Below are 9,047 nucleotides of genomic sequence, written 5' to 3'. Positions count from 1 at the left end.
AACAGTTTATTTATAGCAAAAACAAAGTATTGAGAGGGATTTGAAGCATATTTTTGATAGATTAATTAGTTAGAATTATTCTTTTAGTACAAATAAATCATCAAATCACCCAATTTGTATGTGGGAAAGTATCTTGAAGTAACTTGGTATGAAACTGCCACAATTACTTGAAACAAATGCCCATTTGTGAGAGTCGAAGCTACCAATAAGGATGTATTATTATGCCTCTTGACTCTATTTTTGCAGTATTGAAAAATCATTTGATGATGAACTGTTCAATTACCAAAAGGATAACTTATATGAACCATGTATAATTTCTGTAGTGAGAAGCAAATTTACAGAAACTTCAGAAGACCAATTGATGGAAGCTGATGAATGTGATTGGGAAAGACCAATTAAAGTCAAGTTCATTGGGGAAGAGGGGGTAGATCATGGAGGTTTAACTAAGGAATTTTTCACACTTTTATTCAAATCATCTAATGCATTTGATGGAAACAGTTTTTCATTAAATCCCAATTTACTTGAGAAAGGATATTATAAACTTATGGGGAAAGCTGTTGCAATTGCTGTCATCCATGGTCATCCTGGGCCACAGGATGTGTCACTGAGTTTATCGTAACAGGACACATTCCTCAATTTAAGGATGCCATTACAACTGATGTTTTGGGGGCTGATGCCCTGGCAGTCATCAATGAAGTAAGTAATTAGATAGTTGTGTTCTCAGTTCTGCATCTTCTCGAGATTCTTTTTGTACTATATACCTAGACTACCGCTCTAGACAATATGCTCCCCTGTCATACTTTGTGGTTTACAGCCCTATTCCACCTCATCATCATTGAATAAATAAAAAACGTGTATTTGCCCTAATAAAAACCTCTAAGAGGTTGAGATAATAAATAACATTTCATTTAACAATCTCAGGACAATTTGTTAATGACAATGTGTAGGGTCACCTATCCAACCTTGTGGGTTTTCTCTGGCTTCTCCCACAGCTAAAGATCCCTATGTGCAAGCAATTTACTGAAATAAAATTGAACCAAATGTTGGTCCCGAAATGACCCAGTTTATGTCAAGTGGACGTTAAACCCCATTTCTCCCCAAATACTGTAAATTAGAGAATGTATGGATATGCTCCCTTTTTGCAGATCAATAATGCTGATGCGTGTAATATCAGGGAAGTTAATGAAACACACATGGATATGATTACTGCAACAGGTTTTTTTAAAACTACTTACCACTGAAAACAGAGAAGAAGCTATTACAGCAATCAAAGGCTATTTCACTTTATATAAAATAATGGCACCCATACTACAGTTCATGGAAGGTATGTTAATTATGTTTACAGTTTTGCAAATCCACAAAAACAAAGATGGATATAACCATATTGTGTCTGCCGATCCAAACTCACTTTACCTCAAATGATTTTGCTTGTCAAATCTTTCTCAAATTGGTGACATTGTGAGGGTCATAACGTGTCAAGTCAAAACATTCTCCTCCTGTTCTGTAAATAAACATAATTTTATCAAAGGTAGATTGTTTCACTTGTTCAATGCTGTGAAAATATTTGTAGAATATTTCAATGAACACCATTAATCTTGCACTTGTATCTCTGTAATAAATTTATTCCTTGTGAATTATTGTATGGTTTAATACTTCCCTTTTTTCATGATTTTAGGTCTGGAGTTTCAGAATGTACTTAACCTCTTAAGGAAATATAAAGCCGAAGGGAGATTGGTTTTAGGCACGAGTGAACTTTGTAGTGTTGCTGCCATAGAGAAATTTTATTTAACATCATTTTCCATCAACACCGATGAAAAAGCTCTTGAAGAAGTTGTTATGTATAATTTCCAGAAGTTTTTGAAAAGAGTTGAGCGTATGTATATTATTGTTAGAATCTCTGTCCCTTCCATGTTTATTGCAGGTGAGAAAATCACTACACCATGGATAAATTCAGATGAAAATACAGAAAGTATAGTCAAATTAAATACAGGCCATGTTCTTCAATCCTTAATTGGCAGTTCTTCCCTTCCACGGACATTGATGAGTGAAATTATTACATTTGATCACAGTTCAAACAATTTATCATGTGTAAATACATGTGCCCCCTCCATTACCTTTTCTGATATTAAAGCCATTCAAGAATATCCAAAATTTGAAGAACATTTATTAAATATAATTGTTTGTTCTTATGGCTTTGGGAATGTTTGAATTTGATATGCTACTTTAAGAAACTAATGCTGAAATCGAATTTTCAAAAATAAAAGAAATTATATATATCAAATACATCCTTGGCAAGTCGATCAACTGCTAGTTAACTGAGTGTACTCTGGAAGTGTATAGATTTTTCAGATAATTCCTGTGTTGCTAATACTCCATATCTAATGAACATAAGCGCACATATAATTTCACACATTGGTTTTAAAGTTTTTAATATTCAACTCTAGCTTTTTATACTTTTGTATGAGCCACCGTCTAGATTAAAGCTATATTATTGAATTTTGTTCTAGTTTTTTAAATTCCCCTTTTTTAAATAAATGGATGCTACCTCTGACTTATCACCAATTGACAATCACATATTTTAATATGACTACTCGAACCATTAATAAAGTGTTGTTTTAATTGTTGTTATAATAAATCGATAATTGTGTTTGTTTTAATAAATTGATAATTGTGTTTGTTTTAATAAATTGATAATTGTGTTTGTTTTAATATTCATCTGTTTTCTTTGAAATAATGAAGTGTTATATACTTACCAGTGGTATTTTTTCATCATGAAAATCAGTTAAAACAACGATAAGTGAGTATACTGATGAGTTTTATACTCATAACAGAGTAGTGATTAATTCATATGTATCTGTATACTGACCCGTGTTATCTACGACTACAATTGATACAATATTCGAGGCTTTGAGCAAGTTAAATTAGGTTCTGTTCTTAAGGACTGTATAGACGAAGTTATTCCAGTTTTTACCAATATTATTAATTCTTGTATATCATCCTCTACTATTCCCAACGTTTTCAAACAAGCTTATGTTACCCCTTTAATTAAAAACTAGATTCTAATGTTTTAAAAATATTGGAGAAATGTATTGCTTCTCGGATAAAGGCCCATCTACATGATAACTGTTTGTATGAACCATTTCGAAGTGCTTATAAATAATTTCACAGTACCGAAACAGCTTTAACCCGGGTTTCAAATGAAATTTTAATGGAAATTGATAATAGAAAATGTACTTTTCTAATTTTATTAGATTTATCTGCTGCTTTCGACACGATGGGCCCTTCCATTCTTCTACGTAGACTTCAATTTAAATTCGGCATTTGTGGTTCTGCATTAAAATAGTCTTTTTTGTTTGGTCCGAGTGGTCTATCAGTTGGTCCGACTGATCTTGATCCGAGTAATCTTTGGTCCGAGTTGTCCGAATTCTCGTTCTCGTTCAAAAATAAGGCGGTATTTTTGTCCCAGTTAGTGAGTTACTGTCGAAGTGGATGAAATTTGACCAATATCTAATGCGAAGCCATTCCGAAAAGAAATTAGACGGTGAGTGCAACTTAAATCATAAGTCATTGCCAATAAAGCTGCGTGTTAGTTTTTTTTTTACGTGGGCTTTTGTAGGCGCTTGACAATCACAATGACAGCCTTGTGTAACAACAAACACTTCGTGACTTTTTAGAAGTCAGTAGGCCTAGCCCTAGCCAAAAAATAATAAATAGCCTAGACTAGATGATGAGTATTAGGCCCTATAGAGTACTACTAGTCTAGATCTAATACGAATAGTAATAGTTTGAAATCTATATACAAGTATTATAAACCCATTTATAAACTACCCTTTTTGTAGGTCTAATTTCTAGATAGGCCTAGATATCAGAATATTGAAAAGTCAATTTTGTTTTAAAATTCAACAGAATTCTTCGAAGTTTTTACGAAAAAGAAAAAATTGGTTTTGATTACTGATACCAATTTCAATTTGTAGACTAGGCCTAGATCTATATGACGCAGGTCTCGTGTCAGTACCTTATTCAAATCGGTTCTCAATATTAAAATTGTTAATTAAATGCTATGATTTACTTTGCAAGATGGACGAAGACCCCGGGCCAGGACAGGAATGCAAAAAAAAAAGTCATTTTTGCTTCATTCTGAATGACAAATAGTAGTCATGAAACAAATGGGACAGGCTAAAATTGTAAGTGCAGCTCTGTCTGTGACCACATTGCGGACTTGACTGGTCAAGACTAAAATCGTAGAATATTGTGTAGGTAGGTCTATAGTACTCTGGGGTGATGTGAAAGTTGGAGGTCCGTATTAGAAATGCCCACATTAATAATGCTTAAGTTTCACCAGTATAAAGGGTGTTGAGCAGTCTAAAGTGCACATTTTAAAACTAGCGCTGTAATTTTTGTTGATAAGATATGACATTTTTATACGCCCACATTTTCATGTGGACGTATATTGTCGTCGCCCCTGTTTGTCCGTCCGGATGTCAGTCCACTACAGGTCACAATTTGTATCCGATTTCAACAAAACTTGAAATATAGCTTTATGTCCCTAAGATCTCGGTTCTTTTCGATATTGGCAAGTATCGGACCATAACCTCATGGATTATGGCCTCTGATTGTACGAAAAATCACGTTTTTAGCTTGTTGACACTCTAGAGTAGAGGTCACAATTTTTATCCGATTTTGATGAAACTTGAAATGCATGTTTATAACCCAACGATCTTGGTTCTTTTCGATATTTGCTCATATCGAATTGTAACTTCCTGAATTATGGCCCCTGATTGTACGAAAAATCACTTTTTTTAGCTTGTCGCTCTGGAGGTTACAATTATTATCTGATTTAAAAAAAAGTTTGATTATATCACCGTTACACCGAAATGAAGGTTGAGTTTGAATTACGTAAAAAAATCCGACCAAAACTGACCTACAAAATGGCCGTCCCTCGTACGCAAATAGTGTAAATATCTGGTACTAGAAGAATGCCTGGCTTCGCTCGGGGGTCATAACCCCGAAACCGGAAGTGGTAGACTAACACCACCTGGCCTATGTTACTACCATGTCCGAGCTACCCCTATACCCCAAATTTCAGACCCGGGGCATACCTAGTGTAGCCCCCAACCCCGAACAGACAGACAAACAGACAGACAGACAAACGACAGTCACAAATATAAGTGTAGATAACAAGGTTGTGGACCCTCTGGAGGTCACAATTTTGTGCCGATTTTGATGAAACTTGAAATGCATGTTTATAACCAAAATCGTGGTTGGTTTTGATATTTGCGCATATTGGATCGAAACTTCATGAATTATGGCCCCTGATTGTACGAAAAATCACATTTTTAGCTTGTGGACACTCTAGAGGTTACAATTTTGATCCGATTTTGATCAAACGTGAAATGCATGTTTATAACCCAAAGATCTTGGTTCCTTTCGATATTCGAGCATATCGGATCTTAACTTCCTGGATTATGGTCCCTGAATGGTCGAAAAATCACATTTTTAGCTTGTGGATTCTCTAGCGGTCACAATTTTTTTTCGATTTTAAAAACCGTTTAGATCACTATTCCACCGTAATGAAGGTTGAATTGGAATTTTGGGAAAATCGAAATGAAACTGCCGACAAAATGGCCGCTCTTTGTATGCAAATTGTATATAAGTATGTAATTCAAAGGTTATGGACCCTCTAGAAGGTCACAATTTTTATCCAATTTTGATGGAACTTAAAACATATCTTTATATTGATTCCAAAAATCTCAGTCCCTTTTGATATTTGCGCATTTCAGACCATAACTCTCTGGATTATGACCCCTGATTGTACAAAAGCTTGTTTTTGTTTTTTGCTTGTTCTCTATCCATCTCTTGCAAAATGTTGGCGTATCCTGCCTGGCAGCCGCTGGTTTGTTATTTGGGGTGATCCGATTTCCTCCCACACTGCTAAAGAGCCCTACGCGTAAGCAAATTATTGAAATATTAGTCCCGAAATGACCTAGTTTGTGTCAGTGGATATTAACCCCCCCCCCCTCTCTCTCTCTGGGGTGATACATTGACATTAATTATTAATCACATTCACCCAAAAAATACCAATTTTTTTTACCAACTGTAATTTATATGAATATTTGCTGTTCTTTATACCAAATTTTCATTTTTAATTTAAAATAATAAAAAAAATAGGTCCACATTTATTTAACAGTTTTGGTGTCTAATACTAATAGCGCTAAATGGATAAGACGCTGGCTCGCTGGCCTGGAGGTCAGGTGTTCGAGCCCTGCATTGGCCGAGAAAGTTCATCCAGATTTTTCACGTAGTTACCCGTTGTCAGTGATGCAAGTTGGAGGGTCTGGCATGGACAGCTGTCTAGTCATTCAGATGGTACGAAAAACCGAGGGCCTGTGTACACATTGGCGTGCACGTAAAAGATCCCTTGACAGAATTCGATATAAGAGTAGGCCGCTGCCCGGGCAAAATTTACCTCATAGCACACTATATGGCATATGCCCGTCTTCATTAGCCCAGTTTAGAGCAGAACAGTAGAACGTTAAATTTCATTCCATTGTCTAATGGCCCCTCCAAATTTGATTTCCAAGTAATTTGTGATGTTCAACTTTTAACCAAATCCACTATTATTTCAACTTTATCACAATAATTTACATGTACATGTATATCAATGTTGGATATTATAAGCTTACTGTTTTTTATATGCCCACATTTCGGAAGTTTCTCACATTTTCATGTGACCGTACCGGTATATCATGTCGTCCACCTGACTTGCCTCCCCTGTCTGGACGCCAGTTCAGGGGGATCATGTGGGTAAGACGCTGGCTCGCTAGCCTGGAGGTCGGGTGTTTGATCCCTGCATTGGCCGAGAAAGTTCGTCCAGATTTTCCGGCGTGGTTTCCCCTTGTCATTGATGCAGGACGGAGGGCCTGACAAGGACAGCTGTCTAGTCATTCGGATGAGACGGAAAACCGAGGTCCTGTGTACACATTGATGTGCGCGTAGAAGATCCCTTGGCAGTTGCAATTCGATATAAGAGTAGGCCATAGCACACTGTATGGCGTATGTCCACCTTCATTAGCCCAGTTTAGGAGTAGGATGTTAAACCCCATTTTATTCATTCAGTTATTGGATGTCGGTCCACAATTTGTTTGTGGGCGCTCGACAGGTCACAATATTATCCGAAAATTTTCCAAAGATCTCGGTTCCTTGGGAAATTGACATGTGTCGGACCATTTATTGTTTATGGCCACTGATTGCACTGAAAATCACGTTTTTACTTTGGCTGGTGGACGGTCACAATTTTTATCTGGTTGTGATGAAACTTGAGGCTTGGATGGAAATGTATCTTTATAACCGCAAGATCTTAGTTCCTTTCGATGTTTGTGCATATCAGATGCAACTTCCTGGATTATGGGCCATGATTGTTAAAGAAAATCATGTTTTTAGATTGTTGACCCTCTAGACGTCACAATTTGTATTCAGTTTAAAAAAACAAAAACGTTTTAACCATTACTATCCTGATGAGTTCGAATTTCATGAAAATCGGACCAAAACTGTCCGACAAAAAGGCCGCTCTGTCTACACCAATTGTGTAAAAGTATGTAATACCAGGGTTGTGGGCCCTTGCTGGTTTATGGTCCCAGATTGTACAAAGATCACTTTGATTTTTTAGCTTGTTCTCTGTCCATCTATTCCAAAATGTGGGCGTATCTTGCATGGCAACCGCTTGCCATGCTAAATTGTCATTTTTAAGGGCGTTGAGTAGTCCACGATATGCACTAACTTTTCAACTCCCAACTTATTAAGACTTAGCACACTTGTTCCTTGTGTAAAATAACCCAGAGGACACAATAACAGCCCTACCGTTTGTTTTGTAATAATTGAGGTAGGCTACAGTACAAGCAGAAAGAAACATATTATTTATAGCAAACGAGAAGGTTTCCCCGACCTAGATCAGTTCTTGAACAAATCAGAAGGAATTCGCTGTAAGGCGCAACTATCCAGGTCTACCATTTATCGGGACTGGAACATGGCTGAATTTCATATATTGATGATCAAAGATTACCATTTTTGAATGTATAAAATGGATTTTTAGAGCTGCAGAGTAGTGCACAGAAGTAAATATTTACTTTTACGTCAGAATCACAAAATCTCGTTTGAAGGTAAATAATGAACAAAGATTTTAAAAGACTTTGAGGTGATATTTTACGTTTTTGGTGTCGAAATGTCGCTTATAACCTCTACTTTCGATCTACTGGGGGGGGGGGGGTATCATTAAATCTATTCGGCATGTACGGTACTAATAGAATTTCAAAGAAATTTTTAGAAAACTCATCGTTTTTTGGCGTTTTCATCGATACCTGACAAACCGCAGACTATAGCCCAAAATTGTCCAGTGTTTTTTTTTTGAACTTGCAATTAGAATTGTTCATTGTTCATGCCAAATTTAATGAAAATCCATGCTGGTATAACTAGAGAAAATTTGACTTTTGTTCTCATCAACCCTCTTTATTGTCCCTCGCCTTCCAAAGAAAGCGGAGCAGAACAGTAGGACGTTAAACCCCATTTCATTTCCAAAGAAAGCACGGGACTATCAAAATGGGTTCATCCGTCTGACTCTCTGTCCGTCACACTTTTTGGAAAACAATAACTCTCCTTCTAAATGAGCTAGAATGTTCAAACTTGGTGTAGGTGTTTATTAGGTCAATGCCTTGATGTAGTTCAAGATGAGCATTTTCTGCTTAGGGTAAGCAGAGATAAGCAATTTGATTGGTTGATGCTTTGGGACATGATAACTTTAATTCTAATTAAACATGCATTATGCAAGAGCAAAATCTGCTTATTATAAGTCTTTCTTTAGGCCTGAAATGTTATCTAAATTATCAATTAGACATTAATTAACTTATCCAGACCATAATAAACTCTCGATGTCAAGGCTAGCCTTCGATGTAGGCTGGATTAGATTCATATATGCCGCTAACGGCCAAAGATAATTAAATCAGAAAAAGTGGATAATCGAGACTATGCTGTTTATATTCATGATTTTAGTAATG

At 36.3% G+C, this 9,047-nt stretch overlaps 1 long non-coding RNA gene across 1 annotated transcript; it reads left to right on the top strand.

Annotated features, from left to right (window-relative positions):
- The first annotated feature begins 260 nt into the window (after positions 1–260).
- Positions 261–2,230, top strand: LOC130013033 (uncharacterized). Its single transcript, XR_008788310.1, has 3 exons — positions 261–696; positions 1,146–1,324; positions 1,676–2,230. It is a non-coding gene; the product is annotated as an uncharacterized LOC130013033 (long non-coding RNA).
- The last annotated feature ends 6,817 nt before the right edge of the window (positions 2,231–9,047 follow it).

This window comes from Patella vulgata, chromosome 5 (genome assembly GCF_932274485.2).
Source record: "Patella vulgata chromosome 5, xgPatVulg1.2, whole genome shotgun sequence".
NCBI classification, from domain to species: domain Eukaryota; kingdom Metazoa; phylum Mollusca; class Gastropoda; family Patellidae; genus Patella; species Patella vulgata.
Note: the sequence above shows the minus strand (reverse complement) of the source record. Positions and strands in the feature narration are given on the sequence as shown.